Here is a 14,936-nt window from a genome sequence, read left to right on the forward strand (position 1 = left end):
AAGATGCTTGTCAATGTTTAAAACATGGAAAGAGTTCTTCATATGGGATTTTGAACATTAGATAGTTGAAAAGTTTAAGTAGTACTGAGAAGGTTTATTAATACTCTCATAGTGAAAGTATAATATATGCTTGCCTAAATGTAATGTCCAAAGACCAATTTAAGAAAAGGAAAAAAATCCCAAAAACATTGACAAAAATATGGGAAATGTAGAAAATTTAAGACAACTCAAATGTTATCTCTGTAGGCTACTTTCAGTCTAAGAAATTCAGCCCTTCATGTTCAGTAGCATTTTCTGGATATAAAAATGTGTATATATACACATGTGCATCAGTACTCATGTATGAAGGTCTAGGCTCATATATGATAATTAAATCTTTTGGTTGCTTTCCTCTTTAGCACAAGGAATTTATATTACATTGAAGCAAGACTTTACAGCAATGCTAATGCAGAAAGCTAAAGAGGTTAATATCCTCAGTAGACAGTATCATTTCATCAATAAGAGAACTATTCAATGACCCTGTATTGGAGTGAACTCAGCATAATCAATTAGCTTTGTCAAGTAAACAGATCTGTCCCTTTGGCTGCTGCGTAACTTGATATTTCTTCCTGTTCTTAGCAACTCTGTGAATGGGGAAATAAAATACCCTGAAATTATACCAGCCCTGGCTGAGGGAAGAGAGCTATTTAAAAAACTGTTTCACTGGAAGTGTCTGTCATTCTTAATCAGAGGTTTTTGTCTTCCAGCACAGAAGGGTGGTAGGACAGGCTTTAGCCCAGTACCACAGAACACTTAAACAAAAACAGTATTTTCCATGTTTAGATGAATTAGATGCAAATCAGCTGGCAAGCAAAATAAAATAAATAATGTGGCCTGCACCACTTGACATAGCCGACTTGAGTAATTATCTTCACAATTTACCATCCTTTGCTTGCTTTACCATTTTTCTTTCGCTAGTTCTTGTTTTGTTTTTTAAAGAAATAATAACGTAATTACTATAACACTAATTTGAAAGTAATGATTTCTGTACACTTAGCAGGCTCTGAGACACAATCTATGATAGGTCATGAAACAATGGTCTCAGACTGGACTCGTGTAGTTTGCATTATGGAAAAAAAGGATGGGAAGGAGAGATCATTACTCTGCATAATTAGCAGGCTTAATTAAAAAATGGCCTGAGATATCAGCTGTAGCATCAGCTCAACAAACCCCCTAGGGCTTGTTCACAGATTCTGCTGCACTCTGATTATACCAGTATGAATCTAGAAATAGCCACTTGGAATCACTCTCTCAGATGGGTGTTTGCTAAGTGCTCATACACTGTTATTAAATAAGTTTGTTTGGCACAGTTTTGTAAAATGATACAGGCTTTCAGACCTTTAGCAATTTGAAAAGAAAGCATGGCCAGCAAGGTGGAGTAATTCACTCTGTGGCCTTTCAGTGTTCCTCCTTTCTGTTAAATGAAGGCCTTCAGAAATGTATTTGTCCAAATTTCTCAAGTTCTATAAACCCTAATCCATTTGGGTTTGTCAAATAAGCTCAGCTATGAAAGCTTTAAAAAATTAAATCACCTCAGGTTTGAATATCTACAATTCAAACAAAAGTGAACTGCAATTTGAATTTCTTTGCACTCTTAAGATTTGTGATAGTCACATAAAAACATATTTAATGTTTAACACCTCTCTTCTGGTTTTATATTTGCCCATGATGGATGAAACATAATGCTTCCTTCAGAGGTACAGTAAAACCTTTCTAGCACACCCCTGACCATCTAAACAGGCTGTTTATGTGAGACAGGAAACAGTTTTTGTAGAATAAAATGGTGGATAATCATTTAGCAGTTAGGAACATAAGCAGACAAGTTAGGGATGCAAGATCTTCCCAGGTCAGTGAATTAAACTGATCTGTGAAACCAGTGAATTGGTTTGATCGGGTCAGTACATAATTGTCCAAAGTGGAATGTCACTAGAGCATTAAAGCTGTGACCCAATCCAGTGGAAGATGTCCCCACCCACATCAGGGGGGGTTGAAACTAGATGCCTTCCAGCCCAAACCATTTTATAATGACTCTATGATCCTGTGAGGATGATGCTTGAAAGAAAAGTCTCCCTTAATAGGTACACACTGGCAGTTAAAAAGCAAATTTGGGAATGTATCAGAAAGAAAGACAGCTAACGTACCTTTTCAAAGAAAGCAAATTTGGGCATGTATCAGAAAGAAAGACAGCTAATGTACCTTTTCAAAGGACTTTTGTAAGGCTGATCATGGCAGAGTTTTTTATGATTATTTCTGTTATTTTTACCTATTTTGTAAGTCTAACTACTGTAAGAAGGAAACCAGAGATACTGGTTATTTAACAGTAAAGACAACTTTGAATTCTTTCCTGGAAAATGTCTGGGGCTATGAGCAGGAATGAAATAGGTTCAAATCCCTCAGGCCTAGCATATGACATTGGGCACCATAACACCCCACAGGAAATGGGAGAAGCTCTATCACCCTCGTGCAGGTAGGGCACATTAACACCCCATGAGGCTGCCTGTCAGCCCTGGAGGTAGGGCGCTCCATCACCACTGCTCTCACATATCAGGAACCTGTCCTCTCTAGAGACCCATCTAAGTACAAATCCTATTAAGATATTTAGATAATATGGTAAGATGCTTCTTTTTATGCTGAGCCCTTCGAGGTGATTAGACAGGGAAATCCTTGCTATCTATTCAAGACGGTTTCTGGCATGTTTAACATCTTGGGAACATATTTTTGTGTTTCTTTAGGTTAAAGATATCCTCCTAGGAACTTATCTATCAGAAGAAGGAGGAACTAAGGAGTATATGTGTCTGGGGAACAGACAAAAGTTTTTATTCCATGGGAGAATACTGAACCAACAAAGTCCTGAAAGGGAAAGAAATATCTCATGTGATATATTCCTTACTGTTGAGTACAATTAGTGTGCTTTTCAGCAGGAATGGTAGAGATTCCCTATTCCTAACTAAAAGGCATGAAGGAAAAGTAAAAAACACCAAGAAAAATGACTGAGGAATAAATCAATACGAGGTGAGAGGTCAACAAGCAGCCTGCTGGTAGTCTGCCAGTGAGTATTTAATACATCCATTTGATATTCACATTTTTTAAAAATTACGCCAGACAGAGAGAGAGGGATACAGTGATGCAGCATTTTTGTCTTGGTGAGAGAAAAGGCTTTGCTGAGAAACATACACTGATCTAAAAGTAGAGTTTATCCCTAGAGCTTCAATACTCCTTGAGGGTTAGCCATTATTGCAAATGCAATGACAATCTTTCAATACAGACAAATTAGCTATTTTCTAGAGAGCTAATTCAGTTCTTCAAGTTACGTTAATCTATCACAGTTTAATTACCACTAAAATTATACTAATTCGAATTAGAGGTGGCAGTCATGTAACACATGTTATTGGATACCTCGTGTGAATTCTTGAAAAATAACATTTGTTCTGTTAGAACAGGATGTAGTAATTTCCAACTACAAGGATGCACTTCTTTGATAAAGATTTTTGATAGGTCCTAGCTAAAGTGGTTTCTATAGTTTTCTCTCTTCACCCCATTCCTCAGACTTTTTCATAAGATGTGGTTCAGCCTTTTCTCTGGGATGGAGAGTGTTTCTTGGCATCTTTAAACTCACATTTAAAACTGTTAAGCTTTCTTTAATTAAAATACTGCTCTAATTGCAAGGAAAAAAATTACAAGGCAAATAAATAAAACTAAAAATCCTTTAAAAATATTTCCATAATTCAGATATATCTATATTTCCCAAATGGAACAGGATCAGTATTCCAAATGTAAAAGGCTTGACTTAAAAATAAGAAAAAAGAAAAAGCAGATAAGAAAAGCATGGAAACCAATCCTAAAATGCCAGGAGAGTGAACAGCTGACACATATGTAGGCTCAATTTAGAAGGATAAAAAAATGAGTAGGAGAGGAATACACCTCCTGGGTCAGCACAGATACTTTTGATATAAGCCTTTTGATAAGTGGATCAAGTTTCTGTTTTATAACTGCTAAAGCTTTCCCCACCAGTATTTGTGCTGAAAAGCTGTGCCAGTGTCTTGTTTTAATGTGTGAACTTCCTCTAATTTCTGACTAAGTTTAGTCTGAGTGACTCTCGGTGCACACCTTCTTAAGAAAACACTGTCCTTTACATCAAAAAGATCTCCCTTACCAGCCCTCCTGATATAACTAGAACAGTAGTTTCCCCTTTCATCTCCCTAACTTTGTCCATATTTTTTCATATTTTTTCCTTTCTTTACTCTCCTCATTGCACTAACAGACTTCCTTGCACTTCTAACTGGCTGAATTCTTCTTTCTTGAAACTGGGGGAACCAGTATTGCATTTGATATTTCATTTGTCTCACAAGTACCTTGTATAGATGACCCAACAGTTCTTTTTCCCTCTGGGGAATATCTCTGCCACATACTTGCTTGGCTTTGTCCCAGGGAGGGCCAGCTGGTGACTCACAGACATTGAGCGATCAGTCAGCAGCACACGGATCTTTATTCTCAGTCTCTCCCATGTGGTGAGCTCACAGCTTGTAGTTGAAGTTCCTCTTATCAGTCTCCTCCATGAATTGCTCTGTTTTGCTCCATTGAGCTGAAGAACTCTGAAACTTAAATGCAATATTTTTAACCTGTGTGTTTCAGGATAGGCATTAAAATCTATATTTAGTAAGGAAATTAGTGGGATCTCTGATGAGTTCATCTGAACTAAAGCCTAACAATTTCTAGGTACTCAGATGCTGGCTTCCATAAAGAAAAAAGAACCAACTCTCTTTATGCTTCAAGTCATAATTTAGAATTCTATCCTCTAAACCCAAGTACAATGTATAGCTATTTTTTTCACCAATTGGAACATTGCTCGTCTTTATTTCTTCAGATGTCTGCTTTCCAAATCATAAGTAAAAATCTGCATAAGAAACCTCTAGAAAGTTTCAGAGGCAATATTTTGTTCATTAAATCTGTCTGAGATGAGCTAACCTGCATACATTCTTAATGTAGCAGAATAAGTCCGAAGACTTGGGATTGGAAGAATTAGATTAAGAGAAATGGCTGAAAACAAAGTTATTGAGGAAAAATTTCTGGGTTTGATTCATTCCTTTTTACTTAGTACATCTCCAAATAAATCACAAATATCTTGTGTGATTCATCTCCTCTAACTTTAGCCATTTAAAAGCTATTTGTGTTATCCTAGGTGGTTTTCTAGGCTGCTTCCATAATCAATGGAGAGAACTTCTTTGTCCTCCCAGCCTAAAATAGGTGTCTAAGACAGATAGCATTTAATGTTTTATGATTCATTTTTCCTGTCTTTAGATTGTCTAGAAGCTCATATCTTTCTTCATTGACTATAAAAGGAGCATGTCCAATTAGTACCGACCTTCATGAGTAACTTGGGGACAGGCAAGATAGACAAGACAAACCTCAATCTTTGATCTAACATGTTATTTGAAATAGGAATGGTAATTAAGGTCCAAGCTGGTGCTTTTGAACAATCCAACCTTCCCCTTTAATGAAGCAAAATAGCTTGAAATGAAACATAGAAAAATGAGCTAAAATAGCAGACTATTCAAATGGCCAAGAAAGACTTGGAAAATGGTGGGCTTTTTGAGAAGGCCAAACTATAAATTAGGCACTCAGAGAATTCAGTAAGTGAATATAAATGCAAAAAATGAAAGTCAACGTGAAAGTCAGAGAGAGCTTCCTTTAGTGAGAAAAATCATCAGACCATGAATTGAAAGTTACAGCTTTGCAGAATATGGTGGGCTCAAGTGACCTAAGACCAAGTATGAGAGGTATTTGGTACATCAAGAACAGGTTGTTGCTGCAGGTGGGTCATGGAAGCTATGCATGCTTGTTTGAAAGTGCTTAAGACATAGGGGAAGATGCTGCCAGGGTAGTATTCACCTTGACCCAAATTTAGCCTTCCAGAAGTCATCAGTTTTAGGTCAAACTGTGTCTACTTCCATGAGAGAGGGGAAGAAGGAGAGAAAGAGAGAAAGATTTAATGATTTGCAAAAAAAGTTTAGTGCCTATTTAATCTAAATTTGTGGAGATCACAAGTGTAAGATTTAGATACAACTGTTTTTTCTCTGTTGTGAATGAATGTTTTATGTTGCTTAAAAGAACTGGCTAAAACAAAAACAAAGACCATAGTCCAGCCTGAGGAGGGTAGTGCACCACCACCCTCTCAAATCCACAATTAACTGCCTGAATCCCATTAAATTTGATAAGCTTCAAAGCCTCTTCTAGCATAGGAGCCACACCTCCTAACTCACTGTTGTATGCACCATCCAAGATCATAAGCCACTCAGGAAATTTTGATAGAAATTATGACTTCAGTATCAGAAATCCCCCAACTGCGATCACAATTTTTATCCAAAATATTATATTTAGAGTTTCTTTTTGCCTGTGCTACTTATTTTTATAAGTTTTATTAGAGTGTAAAATTATTTATTTCAAACAGAACAACCTTTCTGGTAATCATGATAACAACAGCAGCATCCACAAATATAATAGAGATGGATATAGTAATATTAAACAGATTTTAGCTACACTAAAGATGTTGGCAAATTTCTAATTAAAGAAAAAAATAAAAAGGGATTAATTAAAATACTACACCCAGACTTTTCCTCTGGTTTGAGTCTCACAATCCAGCCACACCTGTGAAACATTTTGTTTCATAGGATAGCCATCACTTCTGCATCCTGCAGCCAGTCTATTCCGATGCTCCTGATGTTGCTGCAGTTTCATCAATCTCCAGTGCCTCTGCACAGTATCAAGTTAGCACAAGATGTGTCAAGGGGCACACCCCAGAGCTCTGGATGCCACAATTAGGAAAATCTATTGCACTTTACAAAAACAGAGCCACTGCTGCACAAGGTCACCACACACTAATAACAGCAACTTTGTGCCTCTGGAACTTAAAAGGAAAAGTCTTCCTCAGGAATACTTGGGTGGAAATCAGTAACTTGTATTTCATTAATAGCATGGATTATGTAAAGATACTAAATTAACTGCATTTACAAGAATGATCTTTTTGTTAGCTACAATGTGTTCATGCATTAAAATCTCGAAGCATAAATTAATGCAGAAGATAATTTTTTGTTACTGACACACCTGCCATGGAAATGCTGAAGAGTCAAATTCTCAAGTACCCATAAAAGGGTGTAAGAAACTTCATTTCAAGGTCTATTTCTGACTAGTTTTCTGTTTCCTGTTAAAATAAGTGGCACTCTGTCCTCTTCAGGAACACAGGATTTGCAATACTAAATTAGTCCACAATTGTATTATATCCTGTAGTCTTCCCACAGTGATGTTGTCACAAGAAACAAAGATTTCCCTAACAGGCACTAAGCTCATTACACAGTGATGGTTAACATAAAAAAAATCTTTGTGATTTCCTCAGACAAAATTTGTCTTTTAACATGAGTAAGAAGCACTATTTATTTTGAAGGCTTCTTGACTTGTTCTCTGCATTTGGTCTGTTTTATGATTAGGATAGTCATTTATTACTCTGTCATGCTGAGAACACGTGTGACAATCCTCACTATGGCTTATGGTACCTTGGTGATCTGTTACACAACATCACAAGTATCTCTCTTATGTGTAATTATTTCCTCGTTCCTTTCCTCAGTGGAAAAGATTTTGCAAATTATTTACATACATATGTGTATCTATTATTTATATTTGTATATTTTTAGAGTCATAGATTTTTAACTACACAAGGGACTATTATAATCATCTAATGTGACCTTTTGCACAACATAGTGATTCCTTCAGGAAACCCAGCAAGTTAAACTATAGCTTATTTTTTAGCAAGACAGCTACTCTTGTTTTGAAGACTGCATACAAGGATATGTCACATTCCTAGGTAAATGTGCTATACTGTGTGTATTTATTTTAGAAAGAAAGATTTTTTTAAAAAAAACTTGTATTCGGAACTGAAAGCTGAAAATGAAAGTGCTAGACTTTTGCACAGAAGTTTGCAGACAATACCAATATGCCAAGCATTGCAATAGAAACTTCTTGCCATGGTTCAAGTGTGAAACACTTGCAGTCAGAGCATTACAAGCTTTGAAAATGAGAAAATAAAGCATGAATATAAACATTACTGTTCAGAAGGGCAAGCACGGCATGTGGCAGGCAGGACTTGCTCACGATATTAGAGAGGGCTCTGTATCTCTGAGGTTATGCATTTTTGGAGTTGACACCTAGAAACTTCTGGTGAAGTTTGAAGCAGTGGAAACTTCTTCAAAGCACAGAATTTTCTAACTATTTGAACAGTTAAACATATTTTAAACCAGAAAAAATCCACAATATGTTGTGCAAGTCGTATCCTCTACATATATGGAGTCCAATCTCATGGCCAGATTGAGTTCAGAGTGTGCAGTGTGAGTACTGCAAAGTGACTTTTCCAATTTGTAGGTGCAGATATTCCATCAACTGACAACATCTCAAAGGAAGCACCCTAAAATATTAAAATTGTCCAGTTTTTTCATATGCCATTTTAGCTTGGTTTCCTTCATCCAGTTCTGTGGCAATTGTGTCCTTGAACTTCAAGATGCAGCAAGGAGAGAGAGTCTTTGTGTGGACAGACACTTCTGCAGCCTCTCATATTTTCACAAAGTGAGAGAAAATAGCCTAATCCTTGCTGTTGTCTTACTCTGCATAAACATATGAATTGTTTCTTGTTACAATACTTTACTTTTCTCCAACACTTGAGGTCTAAGGAGAAAAAAGCTAACTATGGCAAGTTTCTGTAAACCATAGAGTACAACTGTCATCAAAAATGACAGTGATGAGCACAGCCCTTTCATTTTACATACTGGATTTTGATGCTCTGAAGAAGTTCAACTGAATAAGCTCTGAGATGTCTATCAGAGAAGTCATTATAAAGGAATTATCCTTTGCAAAAGAAGTAAGATGGATCTTTCTGACCAAAATTTTCTAAAATTACTTCTTTTTTTTTTTAGCCCAAGTAGAAGTGTCAGGTAAGTGGAACATGCACTTCCACTGTAGGACTTCTGAAATTCCACTCCACTGATATTTTGATTGAAAAAAAACCCAAAAAAAAAAACCAAAAAAAAAGCACCTACGACTGTGGAGAATAAGAAAAATGTCTTCATTTTAAAAGAAATTTACGCTCAGCTAGATATTCTTCTCCAACTACAGAAACCCAATTGCAGGAACCCAAAGAATTCCAGTATCAACCAGTGTTATCCTAAAGTTGAAAGCAAAATCAAAAGAAGGACATATTTTGACTTCTGAGGACAATAATAATTAATTTTAGCAATAAAAATAACAGTAGCTAGACTATTATGCTGAAGATCATATCCTACAACTATATCAACTTCATAATTACTTGAAAGGTATATGAAAAGAGATAGATGAGAGAGGTGATCCTAGACAGATAAATTAATTTTTCTAAAAGTAAAGAGAAGTTTTTTGTGACAGCACATTTAAGCTGGAAACACCAAGTTAAACATAGATGCTTGGGATTTGGAATCTGAATTGCTAATTGGGAGAGACAAAAGCTGTTTAAACTATTTTTATTCAGTGAATTAAGCCAATACAGCTCAGAGACTACACAGATTGTAAAATTCTACTGAGAAAATACTATGTCTATAGCAAGAAATTTCAAGAATTGTAACAAACACTGAAAAATCTTAATAATTCTCACCATGCATCAAACATTTGAAATTCACCTGAGGGTGTTCTGTGCCTAAAAACCCTGCTTCTGCTTTAAGGTTTTTTAAATATAGGAAAATAAAAACTAAATACGCAAATGCACAATCTGATTCGATCTTCCCTGTCAAATTAAATCCAATATTCCTGTGTAACTAAGTTTCCTCCCTAAAATAATTAACCAAAGTGAAAGCCACATTTTTGAGTCTTTAGTTCCAATACAATAAATTCCATTATTTTTAATCCAGAATATGAATTCTGGTAATGGCTAAAAAAAAAAAATATTATGGAACTAAATCCTAAACATCATATTAAAAAAAAAATAAATCTTAGTTTGCCAAGATATGAAAGCAATTTACTGCACAAATAACTGATGTTTGATGAAAGTACAGAATACATAGAGAATACACCAATTATCATGGAATAAAACTAGGAGGTTTTTTCTGCATAACTGGCTCCTCTTAAACCTGATGAAAATTTTCTCTTTGGTGTACCACTGCAGAGCGACTTCAAAGAGGAATGAGAGTCAGAAGCAAAACTGCCATTCAACAGGAAATTTGTAATTTAATAATTGTATTTACACTAAATTTTAGGATAGAAATGACTGTTAAAATATTTTATTGGACCTAACTACCTTATCTTAACAATATCTGTGGAATTTTCACCATGCTAGCCTTGATTTTAAAGAAGTGTTGAAGAGGAACTGGGTCATAGTCCAGTGGTTATTCCAGTTTAAAGTGTTAATAGCCCTAAATCTGTGTCATTGTCAAAGTCAGGCTTGTTATCCTAGCCAGAAAATTGTTGTAATTTTTTTTTAAGGAATTATTCAAGTGATTATTAAATAGGCCAGCAAAACAGTTAAACTGTCTGCCACTGGCTAGAGAGGGACCTGTGGTGTGAAGATGGTGCAAGATTTTTGAGTTCTCCCCAGCTCTGCGAGCACCAGTGCTGGCCCCATCGTGGTGGGTTGCCCTGATGTACTGAGCACACCCATCTGTAAGCTGCAGGGAAGAAACAGACATTCAAAAGAGCAAGAATCTTTTCTGTTTTTACATGATGACAGGAAAAACCATAAGACTGCAAACTGAAGGACAAAATATTGCTGCTAAGAGCTTACTGGATTGCTAAAAGCTATTAAGAAAATGGAAGCTATTAACATCATGCCAAAAAAAAATGGTTCAATAAAGTGGCCTAATGTGAAATTGAGATACTTTGTATCACTCTAAAATGAGCATACAACTAATGAACTGCAAACTCTTCAGCAGAAGGTGATGTTTTCCTACCCATGTACACAACTATGCCCTCAAAATGTGACACTTTACATAAGTTTATGTGCAGATTTTCTGTAGAGGCACCCTGTATGTTGTACACCTACATTCTAAGAGTAAAGTCACAATCCTATATTCGTTTTTCAGGGGAAAATCCTTTAAAGTCCAGTTATTAGTTAGGATTAATAATTGTAAAACTCCTAAAATCTTCAACCCATCAACCCTCAGTAAATATCTGCCTTGTGCAAAGTGTCTTTTACTAATTAGCTTTGAAATCTCAAATACAGGTTCCATAAACTCTTTAAAAAGTATTCTTCATTAAACTATATTGGCCAAAGCACATTGCCTGTGAAATGTACAAGATATATTTTCATTTATGTGGTTTATATACTGAACATAAGGGAAATATGATAAGAATATATATAGTATTTTTCTTTTACTATCAACTATAAATATATTTTATACATCTATGAAAATTATAGCAGCTAAACATTTTAAAATTTATTCTCTAAAAGAACTTCACTTGGTTACCAAAAAGCAGTTTTGAACCTGGAGGTTTTCTGGATATTGTTAAATTACTGTCTAGAAATAATAATGAGAAACACCATAAATCAGATTTTCAGGGAGCTTCATAACATGTTATCAGTGTTACCAGTGTATTGTTAACAATCAGCCTCACATGGCTGAAAGCAATAGCAGTTTTTACCAGTGATCTCCCTTGCCATGTCCCAGTCTAGCAGTGTGCACCCAGAGTGTTAAGACAAAGAGACATAGAGGCAAAAATAGACACCCACAGTCCAGAAATCCAGCTGAAATCATTCTTCTGTGGGTTCCAGGCATTTAAATTCTGTCCCTTTGTTCTAATAAGGGCCAGTATAAAACACATTTTGTACTCCCTATTTTTCTGTGAAAGAAATGTCCACAGTATAAGAGAAAGACTTGTAGAAATGTCACAACTGAGAAATTGAAAGTTTTAATTTCAAGTTTTGTGTGCTCTTCCTGGCCTAAAACATCTAAACTTTTCAATGTGAAACAATCCTAACCTCAAAATAGTATATATAATACTAGCTGAACTATCTTTTGCTAATTATTTATTTTAGTCTCTCCAAGATAGAAAGGAATTAGAGTGCTTTGATGAGAACTAATGGTCAAATATATTGATCTGTACTGCAAGATCTGCAAGTGAGCCCAAAATGAAATTATCACAATTTAAAATCATATAACGTAAGTATTGACTGTCTGCAAACTAATTCAAATGTGTCCTAATACAGAAGGATGACTGCTAGGAGCAGTGGAATTGAGCTAGCAGTCTGACAAATGTTTTGGATGAATCCTATTATTAGACAATTATTCAACAGAAATAGAATGGAACCATCAGGTTAATTTTAATGACCAAACACTGTGGTTTTGACTGCTTTAACAGAACGAGCTACACTGTTACTTCTATTGCAATAAGGTGATGTTCCTTGAGGTCATAAATGAGCCTTCTATGCTTTGTGTGCTTCATATGCCCATGTATGTATGTAAAAATATGCTTACAGGTGTACTTTGTAGACAGACAAATGGATTGGCAGCTATGTACTCAAACAGTACACATGCAGTGCATTTAATCAGAGCTGTGAACAATGTACAGCCAGAGCAGATTGATTAAGAGGATTTTTACAGGTTCACCGGAAACCCTCAATAGCCCTTGACTATAATCAAAGCTTTAAATACAATAGCTGGAATTGAGTAGGAATTGAGCTGGCACCAGAGAGGCTAACTCTGCACATCAATACTTAAAAATAAGAGTTGTTGTGTGAAAAAGAGTGCTAAGCTGGAGAAGTGCCAGCTGTTGAAAGCCTACATTTAAGGCTGAGTCTAAGGCTGCCAGTGTTTCTGAAGGAAGACTGGAAGAGCAGAGGACGGGTCTGAAAAAGCAGCACCCACCCACAGTGGGTGGGGCTCAGACTGGCAGTCTGGCACCCGTACTCCACCTGTGTTAGCCTGGGTTTTTCTTGCTCCCCATTAATCCATCTAAAGAAGATACTTCCTTTTCTCACAAGATGTTGAATACCTGCACATGAAAATACAAGAGAACACATTAACACATTTTCAGAGCTGTTCTAAGGAATCAGAACAATTCTTAATACCTGACCTGCCCTGATAAGTGCCAAGGCCTTGATCCTGTAAAGAGCGATATGTGCTCAAATTTACATGCTGTAATTAAACCCAAGGAGACTACTTTCAAAGCCTAAAGTTAAACAAGGAAAAGTTTGTAATGTGATGTCTTATCTTTCATTAGAACTGCAGATATAATTGGAAAAAACAGACAGACTTTCTTGCATACAAGCCCTGTTTCATGTCTTCAGGACTTGGCAAATAGCCAGGTCTTTGCAGGATTGAAGCCCAAATGTTATTAGCAGTGTTTCACTAGGTTTAAATGCTCCTGTAAAAGAAGCTTATTAAAAACTTGAGTTTCTTTGCTTAGAATCCTCCACAAAACAACCAAAAATTGCAGCTTGTTCTCTACCTGACTTCTTGGATCAGTAAGAGCAATATGAAAATATTGATGAAAGTATTGCAGAGTCAGGTTGATCATTGGTTGCAAAATGGTTTGTTTTGTTCAAAAAATAATTAAAAGTTAATTGAGCCAAAGCATGGATCTACAATCCAGAATTTACAGAATTCAGGTGGGTTATGGGAGACCAGCATTGAAGCCTCTGGTTCACCAATTAATTAGTTTTATAAAGCAGAACACTCTAACTTTATTAAGGAGATTAGTGAGTCCTACTTTAGAAGGTTCAAAATTGTGGTGATGAGGATTCCTTGGGATGTGGGATTCATAGCCTCATTACAAAGTTGGGAGGAGCTTTGACTGTTTCTGAACCATTCTAAATCACACACCTTGTGGGCACTTACACCTACAGAAATAACTAATTTCTTTTCAAAATTATCAAACCATTAAAAAAAAATATCTACTGCTTTTTAGAATCTTTTAAAAACTATGAGAGCTCTTCACTTTTGGAGTGAATTCAGGACTTTCTAGTTTTTTTGCCTCTGGTTCTTTCTGATAATTTCTACCTCTAGTAGATTCTGTGTCTACGTTAAAAAACATGATCACAGCTGTCTCCCACCTTGAAAAGGAACCATGAATATGAACAAATATCAGCTTCAAAGTTTTGACACAGAGCTGAGTAATGTTATTACGTTATTTTCATCAGCTTCATTGAGCTTTGGGTCACCCCTACAAGTGTCAACAAAAGATGCTAAAAGACATGAGACACAGTCTGTTTCGCAAAATATGAGGACGGAGATGGGAATGCCTGTGACCAAGTTCAATGCAGTGGTCCTGACAACATCTCTAAATTTGATGGGAATTAGCTCTGCATGGGTTTGCACCAATATGTTCCACACAGCAATTTAATTTTGATAAATGCTGAATGAGAACCTCCAGTTTCACCGAAAAGTACATTATCTCTTTGTTTCAACAGTGCAGTGTTTGGCTTTCCAGGCTGTGAGTGCCCATGGCTGGGTCATGTCCAGCCTCTCATCCACCAGCACCCCCAAGGCCTTCTCTGCAGGGCTGCTCTCAGTCTGTTCAATCCTCAGCCTGTGTTGGTACTGATATGGCCCTGACCCAGCTGTATCACCTTAATATCTTCAAATGCTTCACCTTTTGCCCATTTACATATTGAGCCTGGTTAATCACAACAGACAATGAGAGACAGAGGGAAGCGATTTCTTTCCCTATGAAGGTAAGCCATTAATTTCTTTAGAACCAATTTGTCAGCCCTTGATCACTTACTGGAAGGCACTGATTCAATTAGCCATAAAGACTTTTTCAAGGAAAACACACTTTGTTCAATGAGAACTGAACCTAGAAAAGGATGCAAATATTGAAATTTGGCCCAGTATTTGTACAGGGATATCTTGTAATCAGGTATTATTAAGGCTTTGCTAACCAGTCTGTAACTGTTA

This window comes from Poecile atricapillus, chromosome 1 (genome assembly GCF_030490865.1).
Source record: "Poecile atricapillus isolate bPoeAtr1 chromosome 1, bPoeAtr1.hap1, whole genome shotgun sequence".
Classification (NCBI taxonomy): Eukaryota; Metazoa; Chordata; class Aves; order Passeriformes; family Paridae; genus Poecile; species Poecile atricapillus.